Source organism: Brienomyrus brachyistius, chromosome 17 (genome assembly GCF_023856365.1).
Source record: "Brienomyrus brachyistius isolate T26 chromosome 17, BBRACH_0.4, whole genome shotgun sequence".
Lineage (NCBI taxonomy): Eukaryota > Metazoa > Chordata > Actinopteri > Osteoglossiformes > Mormyridae > Brienomyrus > Brienomyrus brachyistius.
Genome location: NC_064549.1, coordinates 3,754,516 through 3,767,337, shown reverse-complemented (window position 1 = coordinate 3,767,337; position 12,822 = coordinate 3,754,516). Strand labels below are relative to the sequence as shown.

At 41.3% G+C, this 12,822-nt stretch overlaps 1 long non-coding RNA gene across 1 annotated transcript; it reads left to right on the top strand.

Moving 5' to 3' along the window:
• The first annotated feature begins 8,898 nt into the window (after window positions 1-8,898).
• LOC125712338 (uncharacterized) lies at window positions 8,899-10,768 on the top strand. The gene is made up of 3 exons (XR_007383273.1): window positions 8,899-9,116; window positions 10,375-10,443; window positions 10,682-10,768. It is a non-coding gene; the product is annotated as an uncharacterized LOC125712338 (long non-coding RNA).
• Window positions 10,769-12,822: the final 2,054 nt, after the last annotated feature.

The window sequence follows — 12,822 nt, the reverse complement described above, 5'->3', positions numbered from 1 at the left end:
CAAAATGGTGGGAAGTGATGCTGAACATTAAAGGCATGAATAAAATGACAACAGCAGCAAACCACCACAGCAGTCATTCTGGGCGTTGCTTTGTTGTATTCTGAGATTTTGCACAGTAAACTGTAACATAGTTCATACTTGCTAAGACAGCACATGTGATTTCTCAGGGGTTTGTAAACAATGCTTTGCCAGCTGTTTCCTGGGGTGGTTTTATAAGTACAATCTTTCTGTCCTTGAGAAAAATGATAATGGAGGAAAGTACTGGTAGATATTACTTATCTTGCCTGAATGCTGTAAGATACAGCAAGTGAAAGTCACAAAACACAGTTTTAATAAGCCAACAAGGTTAAATGAATATTTCTTTGACTGATCACACAGCACAGATGTCCCCCAAACACATGCATGCCGACCTGTCATTTCTGACTAGTTTTTAATTACTCATGTAAAAATGTAAGCTTTTATAATATGTAGGCCTATCAAAGGCAAGTCAGGTTATTAGCTGTTGTTGTTATTGCATTGTATTTGAGGGTGCATTTGTTTCACTTTCAAAAAGAAAGTAAATTTTATAGTAATTTAAAACATTTTCAGATTTATCATCAGATAGGTAAGGAGGAAAGAAGCTGACTGTGAGGTTGAGAAAAAGACAGTGACAGTTTCACAGACGGAGAGATGCATGAAGTCTGACTACACTGGCTAACAGGTTGTAGGTAGCTGCACTGCCTCAATGACAGGTCTATCAGGGTCAGATTCATACTGACACATTAAACACCGGTGCCAAGAGAGAGGCCTAATGGACGAGCCGCTGCATGCTGGGGGCAGCACTTCCCTGGGCTGAGTGTCCGCGTCAGAATGCATTAGCTGACAGGCCCACGTCGCCCAACCACCACACTTCATATTTTTGCTTACAAAATATGCCATGTAGTCACTTAGATGCATATCTAACGATTTCCTTATAAAATCAGCGGCATCTTTATTGGGCACTTCTGGTTCTGCACCACACTCACTACTACAACAGTGCCTCTGTCATAGGGATGGAACTGGCAGGCTCACATTGTCTTGTTCCTTAAAAGCTTGGCCAATAGCTGCTCAGGTAATTAAAAGAAACTAGTATGCTAAGCAACTACAAAATAGACAAAATCTCCCTGTGCTTTTAATGGAGGTAAGAGAAACTTAAGAATTGTGGTACTTCACCAAGCAATTACAAATTCAGAAGCATTTTCAGTTGCCTGAGGGTGTAATTAGAAGATATTCCCAGTTTCATAAACGAAAGATTTCTCTCTCATCTGTTTAACTGCCTAGCCCTAGCAAAATAAAACAAGAGCACAGTGTTACTCCAGTGCTCTTCCCAATGCCACTGGCACCCATTTGCAGTGCCTACTGTAGATCAAGACCCCCCAGCAATGTAAATCCCCCCAGAAAGAGAAAGAGTTGAAGCAGTGGATAAAGGAAGCGAAAGACAAGGCTGCTATTTATCATCTCCAAGTACTATCCTTTCTTCTTCACTGAATAAATTATAAAACACCAGCACTAAAGTCCCGAAGACCCCTTTTCCATCAGCTTGTATCCAGTACAGGGATGCAGTGGAAAAAGGCAGGGGAGGTCCAGGATGAGATGTCTGTCTAGTACAAGGAAAACTCTCCCTATGGGGAACATATAGAAATCAATTCACCTGAAACCACAACCCTAGAAACATGCTGTCCCAGTGCTACCCACTAAGTCACTGCAAAACCTGCACCAGGAACATCACCAGGACCCACTATGCCACTGCACTACCTGCACCAGGAACATCACCAGGACCTACCAAGCCACTGCACCACCTGCATCAGCAACATCACCGGGACCTACTAAGCCACTGCACCACTTGCACCAGGAACTTCACCAGGACCTACCAAGCCACTGCACCACCTGCACCAGGAACATCACCAGGACCCACCAAGCCACTACACCACCTGCACCAGGAACATCACCAGGACCCACTAAGCCACTGCACCACCTGCACCAGGAACATCACCGGGACCCACTAAGCCACTGCACCACCTGCACCAGGAAAGTCACCAGGACCCACTAAGCCACTGCACCACCTGCACCAGGAACATCACCAGGACCCACTGAGCCACTGCATCACCTGCACCAGGAACATCACCAGGACCCACTAAGCCTCTGCACCACCTGCACCAGGAACATTACCAGGACCCACTGAGCCACTGCATCACCTGCACCAGGAACATCACCAGGACCCACTAAGCCACTGCACCACCTGCACCAGGAACATCACCAGGACCCACTGAGCCACTGCATCACCTGCACCAGGAACATCACCAGGACCCACTAAGCCACTGCACCAGGAACATCACCGGGACCCACTAAATCACTGCACCACCTGCAGTCACCAGGACAGCAAATTTAATTGCATAAACCAAAAAATGTCCTCACCGGACAATCGTGCTGGATTATATGATGATATCATTGGTAATATCAGACAAGTAACCCGGTGTCGATATCTGACCAACACGTGATTATCACCTTTGTCAGGAAAGTAGGCTTAGGCGACACACAAAGCAAGGTAAATGTAAGATTTGGCTATCAGGTGAGCCTTCTAGCATATGCCTCTGACAGTCAAAAAAGGCTATTATACCACAGCATTTACATTGCCCTTCGCAGTAACAGTGTGTTCGCCAAGCCTTCTTTGCAGGCTCCAGTCAGTGAGCAGTCTTGACAGGTTTTATCCAATATTTGAGATAAATAAATAAACCCACTGACAGACTTTTGAGATGAACAAGGGTATTAATTAGTTTTAAAGGTTTGTCCACGGCGGTGTGCAGACAATCCCGTTCTAAAAAATAAAATATTGTTGTGTACTGATCTGTGAAAATACACAATTTGTCCTGTATTTCTACGTGGCAAATTCTATTGCGGGGAATTCTCCCCCCCATTCGACCAGTTTTATTGACAAGGAATTGACGTTACAACTCATCACGCTCACACCTTCTGCTCGCATCTAAAACAATAGAAACGGCTAAATTAATGGAGAGTTATGACCACTATCCCAATCATTTTTAAACAAAAATTTCACATTTTTTTAGATATTGTCCAGCCGTATGAAAACGCTGTACATGGGTCTATATATATTTTTATATAGCACAGATGACTGAATAAATGACTGACCCTTACAATTAGTGTGATGAATTGTATCAAAAAGAAGAGGAAAGGAGGCCATGCAAGTAAAATAATCACCTGCCACTACACAGACAATCGCCTGCAGCACACAAAATTATTTACCCTTTAATCTGACAGGCGAATCTCATTGAGAGCAAGCCCTGTGAAAACCCTAGAAGCAATGCTGAACTGAAAATATTAAACGGGGAACAGAAAGAGGGCGGGAGAAGCAAACAAAAGAGAGAGAAAAATTAAAAGTATAAGAGAGAGGCAGAGATACTGAGTGCATGAGTATGACTGAGTGATGAACAGACTATTTATGTCCATTTTCATCACAGTCTGCCTGACAGCAAGTTTCTTACAGTGTCCAGAAATAAAGGAATCTTTCCATCTTGAAATGTGACTGTTAACAGAGGAACATTGTCCAGTTACATTCACAAGTTAATAAGTGTTAATAATAAATAAAATACAGAATTTTTACAATGACTTCAATGCTTTCATGTATACTCATTTAAATAACTAATTGGATATTAGTGACCCTATACACACACACTATACATGGTGAGGGGTCAATTTTAAGGTCACTTAAAGGAGAATGTGGAAAAAATACCAAGACACTAAGCTGTAAGGCAACATTCATAAATGCAACCTGCATGTTTTCACAATGCAGTGCTGATGAGATCATAACATTACTGACGGCTATAGAATAACCGAGTGCATCACATGAAACCCATATGGTAAATCCTAGCAAAAGGCCCGTTACCCTGCATATATCTGCCTGACAAACACTAATCCTTTTCCTACACTTTAGCTCTGTCATACGCGTATCTTCTTCATTAACTACTTTGAATTACCAGCATTTTTAACACCGCCATTTTAGAACTTGTCAGTTTCGGCAGCCAGTGTGAAAATGCCCACAGCCACAGTTTCCAAGCCAGTGAGCTCTTTTTAGCCGCTCTCCAGATATGAATGCCTCCCATCTATCAGTGCTCTACAGCGTTTCTGCAGGCAGAAGTCTGTGAAGAAGCACGGATGCACAAAACCCAACTGAAGTCTGAACACCCAACATTTCCAATCCCAGCTTGCAGAGCTGCTGCTGACCAACGCTGCTACAGATAAACCATGACAGCTGCAGGTCCTGGGGCTCGGCCTGTTTATCCTCCAACTTTAATGTGCTGCTTTACCACACTGCAGGTATTAAGGGCCGCAAGAAGCACACATGAACCCCACATGGCCTTTGGACCCATTGTCGAAGACACATGATGCAGGCACTGAAGCACCTATTGACTCATTTCCTGGTGAATGAGGTTTACAAGGTAACATGAGAGAAGGGCACTGAGAAGGGTAGAAACCTGAGTGCTACAGAGGAGTGGGTGCATATACCAACACTGCAGAAAGACATAACAGGAATGTTGCCCACATTTAGACACAAAAGCAAGAGTAGAATCTGACAGGTTTTGCAAGGCACAGTCTCTTGTAGCTTGATGGATCTGCATGGATCTGCGTGGATCTGCACATTCCACGGACTGGGTTGCTGGCTACCATCCTTCAGGTTTATTGAACAGAATATTTGGGAAACACTGAAGCAGTCAGGTGTTCCCGCAAAAAGTTAAGTATTCTACTAATATGTACACATAATTAGTCATTCTAGACTATACTGAGAATAATGAGTGATCTAGATAACTCTCCAGGATAAATCTCTCTCCAGGAAATGCACAGGGTTTAGGCCAATGTATTGTTAATTCAATTATTCTGCTCAGTGGTGAATCAACTTCTTGTACGGTAGCTCTGAGAGGCAGTGTCTAAAAATAGGTTACAGGTACATTTCTAAAAGCAGATAACTTTACCAGGACAAACTACTTATCTGACACAAAAAGCCATTAACCTCCACTGCTCAGACAGCCATCTAGAGCTGTGGACGATCCCACAATCATATAATGTGCTATTCTGCTTCTATAGCAAGGATGAGCTGGATAAAGTTACATATGCATCGGGGTTGTTTTGTCACTAGTGAAAAATAATATATCCAAGGTTAAAGAGAAACAGTGGACTGTAATATACTGCAGGCAGGAAACAACACAAGCAGTCAGACAAGTGTTACTGTAATAACACATCACGGAAAACGTCCTGCGTGAATCTGGGGACTAACGTCCTGGAAGCCCCTGCATGTTTATATAGCATAAAAGCATAATATCACATCATGTCATTGAACACTAACAGAAAAGCAGAAAACCCATTTTACATGGAGTGTCACGATGTCACAGCATTTATATATAAAACAAATATTGATAAATATAAAGTCTTTCCAGTGGGTAAAAAATAAACTCTTAACACCAACACCTGACACGTGAGCATGCATGTTTGCACCAGGATGATCCCTGCGTATGATTTTGTGCAATTTTGTGCAAAGTGCAATTTTATTTTCCAAGACAGAAGCCCAGCAAATAACTACCAACTGCTAGCACACAGCTACCTCATTTTTCAGCACTGTTAAGCCCCTTGGTATTTACAAATATGTAAACGTGTTAAATATTCAGAAAGTCAAGAGGAAAGTTCACAACAACCCATTACAACACTAACCGATATGCTGAGTCACACGTCACTCCTTTCTCGTCATTTTTCTGGTGTCACTCCTGGTCTAAAAAATTCATCCTCAGCCTTTTATTTCCTCTTTCATCGCGTCTCTCAGTCCAGCGTCACAGGCATTTGTAGTGCCCCACCCCTGCATCTCCAGACCCCCTCATCAGCTTGGGCAGGTGACAGATGAGACAACAGGAGGGAGAGAACTGGACGGAGCCAAAAGCGAACATCCCCTCAGCTACTTTAAGTAGTTTCAGTCCCTCTGTTTAGGGGCTGGATATCTAAGCACCACAAGTTCCGGGCTATAAGGATCACTTTTAAACAAAAAGCATTTCCTGCTCAGTCCCACACCCCTCGGCTACCACAACCCCTTCCCTTCTCTCCTCCCTCATGCCTTTTGCTATGCCAGGAAATCAGGAACTATGACCAAAGTCCAGAGGGCTGGATTCACCTATCTATCTAAATCCAAGTTCCCCCTGGATCAATATCAAACTGCCAGAACAGCTGTCAGAACCTCAAGCCAGTTTTGCCACCTAAACGACATCTAAGGTACAACAGAAGGACACAACCTGCGATATTAACACAAACATTAACATATAATTTCACAGACATGTAAAAATCCATTCACAAATATACACACAAAGCTTCCAGATAGGTACACACACCATTAAAACAGACTGGCAGGCACCACAGACCGACCAAACAATACTAAGGCCAAAATAAGGGGCTCAGTGGTCTGTGCAGGGCAGGGAGACATTCTTATTTTTAGTGCCATGTCCCTAAAGGACACACTAATTCCATGTGACATGCGTTTGCTTTTTCACACATTGCTTATGGCAGACAGGCAGTAGATTCACTGGTGTGTCTGACTGACACTATTGATTTCAGTGTGAAAGCATCAGTCTGTTGAAAATCTCACATCTGACTACATGACTTCCACACCTCACTGCAGGCTCTTTCACTGACATGTTGCCAAGAAAAACTGGTGCAGCAATGAAGATTTGTGCTTTGCTCTTATGTCAAAGCACCATTTCAAAGAAATCAAAACTGCTAAGCATGTTGACACCCTACTAATATTTGTTCTACTTTACATATCATTAACCTTATTTTTTATCATTATATGCTGCATATGAATATTTTTTAATTTTACACTTAACATACCCTCTGAAAACACATATACCTCAGATAAATGAGGCAGACTCACAGCCCACATAAGAAAAATAATTCCAGTTCTGTCAGATACTTTGTAGTCATGCCACTTTGACAGTTAGGGTCAATAAGCCTTCATATACGGAAAAGAATTTCTTTTAAATTGTTTAAATGTTTGTGTTTGTTCAGACAGTCAAGCTATCCTAGCTATTTTTTTTTTTTACCAGAAACGGCACCTTATGCAAAACCACCATTTAATCTGGCAATAAGACAGATCTCCGCTGCCTTCCACAGGAAGGGAGAGCAATAATTTACGCATATTCCTTCAGTTACAGATTGTTTTAAATTCAATGTTAATACAGCTAAACAATACAACCGAACGCTTTCATAAATACTGAAGTATTACATTATTCAACAGACCCTTTGCATTTGCTGTCTACCTTAGTAGTCTTCAAGGATCAGTGGTGATGGATGATATACTTATGGGGTTTCCAAATTTATTCCCTCTCAATATCATTTTAAACATTATATAATTCTAGTTTGTCTGGGAATGATCAATTCTGTAAACAAAGTAAATTATGCATCACCATACTGTTTATAAGCTGACAGTCTTGTCAATACTTTAAATAAATCTAGTGGTACCTATGAGTTAAGACCTGATTTAACAATTAACACAAGTACAAGATTTGAAAAAGAAAAATAGGAACATTTTCCTCTTTGGTTCAAAAGATGTTTCTTTTTTTTTTGGTTATTTTTTACAAATTAGCTTCAAAATTAATTGACTCCAGTAAATCGTAAACAGACCTTCCGTCTTTTTGCCATTACCTGGGAAATTGGCAGTATACTGGAGTAAGCTGGTTTTACAAATTGTCTTACATTGATAACGAGAAGAACTTAATTATTTAGAAAATCGTTTATAAATTAAATGCAATAATTTATGGTTAAGTTTACTGTAGAAACCTACAGCACCTACTTCCTAGGCGGTATGCTGTATGTTGCAAAACTTTTTGCTGATTTAATTGTTTCACAAATAGGTAGTTCCTTTATTAAAACAGCATTGAAATTACCTTTGTGGCTCGTACATAAAACAAAAAAACACGTTTGCAATGGCTTCACTAGAGATATGGAAAGCTTTTAACAGACCATTTAGACCACAAACAATTACAACAAATTAATCGACTTTTAGCCCACTTATCGACAAATAAGTCATAAACAAAATAGCAAAATAATAGTTAAATTGAATTGTCGCGTTGCAGAACTTACAAGGAAGCTGTGAAGGGAGCAGTTCGGCGTCCGCACAGCCCAGCACATCATCCTCTTTTCGGTCTTTTCGCTTTCAGCCGTCACAGTAACAGTTTAGCACACATCACTACTTTTATATGCGAGAGTAAAAAGCAATGCGAGGGCATAGATTTTTTTTTTGCCTTTCCAAGCTTCTGTCTTAAAAGAAACAAAACCAGCTCACAACACATTGAACCCTGACAACAGATATATCGTCACTAACGATGGTCTTTCTTCACGACTTTCTAAGGCGGGGTAACGGTAGTCAGATCTATACAGGTAACATCAATTGCGGCATTTCATTGTGAAGATTAGTCATTATGCGTCAGGGAGCGCAAAGACGAATCCAGCGGTGTCCTTCACCCGAGATGAAATCAATACATGGGCAATTAGCAAGCGTAGCATAAACTATTCTACATGGCTAAAGAAACTATCGCCACCATTTATACATTAATGACGATATTATGGAATAGACACCGTATGGCCATTAAATTACTGCCAGAATTATTTTTGAACAGTTTTAATTTAGCTATGGCAACACGAGTCTTACCCAGGATCATCCTCAAGCGCCTGAGGATAAAACGTTTATTTTCGAAACAATATTCCGATGTATTGGCAAAGTTCAGGAGGGATTATTCAAACGTCTCGTATTGACTACTTCGAACAAGTAGCAGAGAAGACTGTCGGAAAGTGATAGCTGCCTTCAGACCGTTAAAAGGAGCAAAGGGATGAGAGCCGAGCTGTCTCCAGAGGCTGCGTCACCGATAATTAGCGATCAATCATGAATTAGTTTAAAAGCTTGAAAAGAACACGGAGAGCATTATTAGATTGTAAAGATTCACTGTTTTTCGATAATCACTTCGTTTTTTAGAAGACTTCCCTGCCCTCAGCCATCTATTCATTAGTCTTTTCTGCCCTACTACCACATCAAGAGAACATCTGTGCGGACAGTAAGTGTTTAAGCACAGGGTGAAAGGAAATGTTGCTTATAAAAGGTGCCTCAAAAACGCTAAAAAGCTTTACTGCGGTTGGTGGGATGTTATGAATATCAATATATGTCTCTACATATACTCTATATGTCAAAAGAAGAGAGAGCAGCAGTGATTTTCCCACTCATGACAAATTAGCCTCAGTACAAACGGAGTGATGGCCTTACACTCTGGACAGCCATACAGGCTTCAGATTACCCTCATGAAGAGCCTTTATAGGCCCATCCCTCATATAAACAATGTTCAAGAGAACAAAGAACAGAAAGCAGCTTTCAGCCACCTTTTGCCACTCATAGATCACGTCTACATTTAAAGGTCTTGCTAATTGATAGCCCCTTCACAGGACACAATGTGCCCCCCCGCAAGCACTCTGAGTATTGTGAACTGGAAGCTTTTAATTCAAACACAAACTGAAGCCACATCCAATGAGGATTTTTTAATGCCGTAGTGCAACTGTAAACAATTCTTGAGCTGTGAAATTGTGCATAAAGCACACGATATTTCTGTAATTACCTTAACTCCTACAAATGCATTCAGTTAATGCACGGTGTTTTACAAAACAGGCATTTGCACTACTGACAGGAAACTCCAGGCCGATGGGTGAGGAGAATTACTCTCAGCTAGCTGCAAAATGGACAAAGGACCACCATCATCCTACGTAAAAAAGTAATACACATTGAAGAGATTTTTTTAGATTACTTAAAATGTTTAATAATGCATCTTAGCTAAAGCAATCAAATGCAGACAAGCACAAGAATCTGCATTTGGGTGGACATATACCAGAAGAATCTGCATTTGGGTGGACGTGTACCAGAAGAATGTGCAGTCGGGTGGATGTGTACCAAAAGAATGTGCAGTCAGGTAGATGTGTACCAGAAGAATGTGCAGTCGGGTGGACATGTACCAGAAGAATCTGCAGTCGGGTGGACGTGTACCAGAAGAATTTGCAGTCGGGTGGACGTGTACCAGAAGAATCTGCGGTCGGGTGTTACGTGTACCAGAAGAATGTGCAGTCAGATGGACGCTTATTGGCCGACCAGATATTCTTCCAAGGAGTCTTTCACATATTTCAGTCCTGTCAGGTCTTCAGTGGTTTATAATGTTAGGTAATTTTCACTCAAGCTAATTCAGGGGAATGTATGTGGCTCAAGGGTGCGACTGAATTCCAGCTCATGAAACTGAAGCCAGCTCCTTTGCTTCAACTAATCTTGTTTTTCAGGTTTCACCCATAGTGCCTACCAGAGCCACAATGGCGTCCTGGGGCAGAGTAGAAACTGATCAATGTCAGGTAACTCTGCACTGAAGGGACTGTGAGGTTTCTAACGTCAATTTCAGCATGAGGAATCACAAATATTGCCACAAATAACATTAACATTATTACTGTTCTTATTCTTACAATAAAACTGTGGCGTCGAGTACAAATAACTAGAAAGTCTTACAAGATTTTACATTAATTATACCAATTATATGTTAACAGTTAAACTTTAAACGGTAGAATCTGAAATCTGCCACTCATGGTTACTTAGGCAGCTGTGCTTTGCCAGTGCTTCAGAAGGGACCCATGAAAAGGTACCAGATATTGAGAAGAGCTGTGCTGCCACTGGAAATACTGAAGATAATGCACATGTAACCAGATGTCTCCCCTCGTTACTGTAGTAGTAGAAACAAAACACCCTTCTTAAGTCAGACATGGGGCTGTAAATCATTTACATCTACATCTTATGTATTTAGTAGATGCATTTATCCAAAGATGTCATGACCTGCTCGTCCGATCCTCCTGTATGCTACGCCTCCTCATTTACCTCGTGTGAAACCCCGATAGTTACCAGCTGTTTCCTGTTATTTCTGAGTAGTCCTGTGTATTTAAGTCCACATTCAAGTCTGTTTCCCTGGTCCGGTCATTGAAGTTGTTTACCATGTGAACCCTGCCTTGTAATTTTGAGGAATAAATCCCTTATTCCTGATTCCCAGCTCCGTAATTCCTCTGCTGGCCGACCGTTCACAATAAAAGTGATATATATTTTTTTGAGAAACTGGGGTTAAGGGTCTTGCTCAAGGGCCCAGTTATGAAATCAGTCTGCTAATCCTGGGATTTGAAAATTAAGACTGGGGGAAAAAAACAAAATACAAGTCTGACAATGACTAGCTGTTAAAAAAAACAAAACTGCCGTCCAGGATGTACCCCTGCCCGGTACCCTCTGCCGTCCTGGATGTATCCCTGCCTGGTACCCTCTGCCGTCCAGGACGTACCCCTGCCTGGTACCCTCTGCCGTCCAGGACGTACCCCTGCCTGGTACCCTCTGCCGTCAGTGATATGTTCCATGCACACCTGTGACCAGGACCAGATTAAGCCACTGGAAGATGGATGGTTGTATATTTTAATTGCTAAGCCGTTGCTATTTTATTAGTAAAAAATAATTTAAAAAAAAGAACGCAAGTTTTTTTTTTTTTATTGGGGACTTAAACTTAACAATAGCTCCGTTAATACTGACTATCCATCCATCCATCCATTTTCCAAACCGCTTATCCTATTGGGTCGCGGGGGGTCCGGAGCCTATCCCGGAAACAATGGGCACGAGGCTGGGAACAACCCAGGATGGGGGGCCAGCCCATCGCAGGGCACACTCACACACCATTCACTCTCACATGCATTCCTACGGGCAATTTAGCAAGTCCAATTAGCCTCAGCATGTTTTTGGACTGTGGGGGGAAACCGGAGTACCCGGAGGAAACCCCACGACGACATGGGGAGAACATGCAAACTCCACACACATGTGACCCAGGCGGAGATTCGAACCCAGGTCCCAGAGGTGTGAGGCAACAGTGCTAACCACTGCACCACCATGCCGCCCCCTAATACTGACTAGTACTGCAGAAATAAAGGCTAAAAATAAAATACTAAATAGATTTTCCTTTTTTTGCAAAAAAGAAGAGCAGTGGTCATGGACAAGACTGTAAACGTAACACCTACACTGTAGCATTTCTGTGCTGTGTGGCTACTGTTACAAGAGGAATTCCTGAGCATCACATAAGAAGGGAACTGATGAACTAAAGGCAGTTATCAAAAAATACTTCCCCATTCTCCATAATTACAAATAATATAATTCATAACATGGATAGGAAAAAATACAGAAAAATGTACTGCATTTTAGTTCAAATTAAGGCTACATTGTGTAATATCTTTATATAACATCAAACAGACATATGTAACCACACACAAGAATCTAGACACTGGAAAATCTGTTCTGTAGATGATGGTAATTATTCCAGATGAATGCGCAGTGAGTTGAATGAGGCATGTATCAAAGTGATAGTGTAAGACTCTACATTACAGTATTTAGTCGGTTTTCTCTTGGTACGCATTAAAAATCAATACAACACCAAACACTAATCATTCTGTAAATAAGCTGCCCTAAACTAATTATTTATCAAATAAAAGTTACTTGTGCATGTATGAATGCAATATATGTATACTGTTTGACTTAATTAGAAGAAAACTTGCTTCATTAAAACGTATGGAGATTAATGGGGTTTGACTGACCCGATATCTAAGGCCTCTTCAGAACTCTTCTTTGGAGCTTTAGAGTTAATGGAAAGATTTCTGAACTGCAGCAACTGTAGTCCTAGGTCAACATGTCAGCCCTTCCAATCAAATCAAATTTTTATT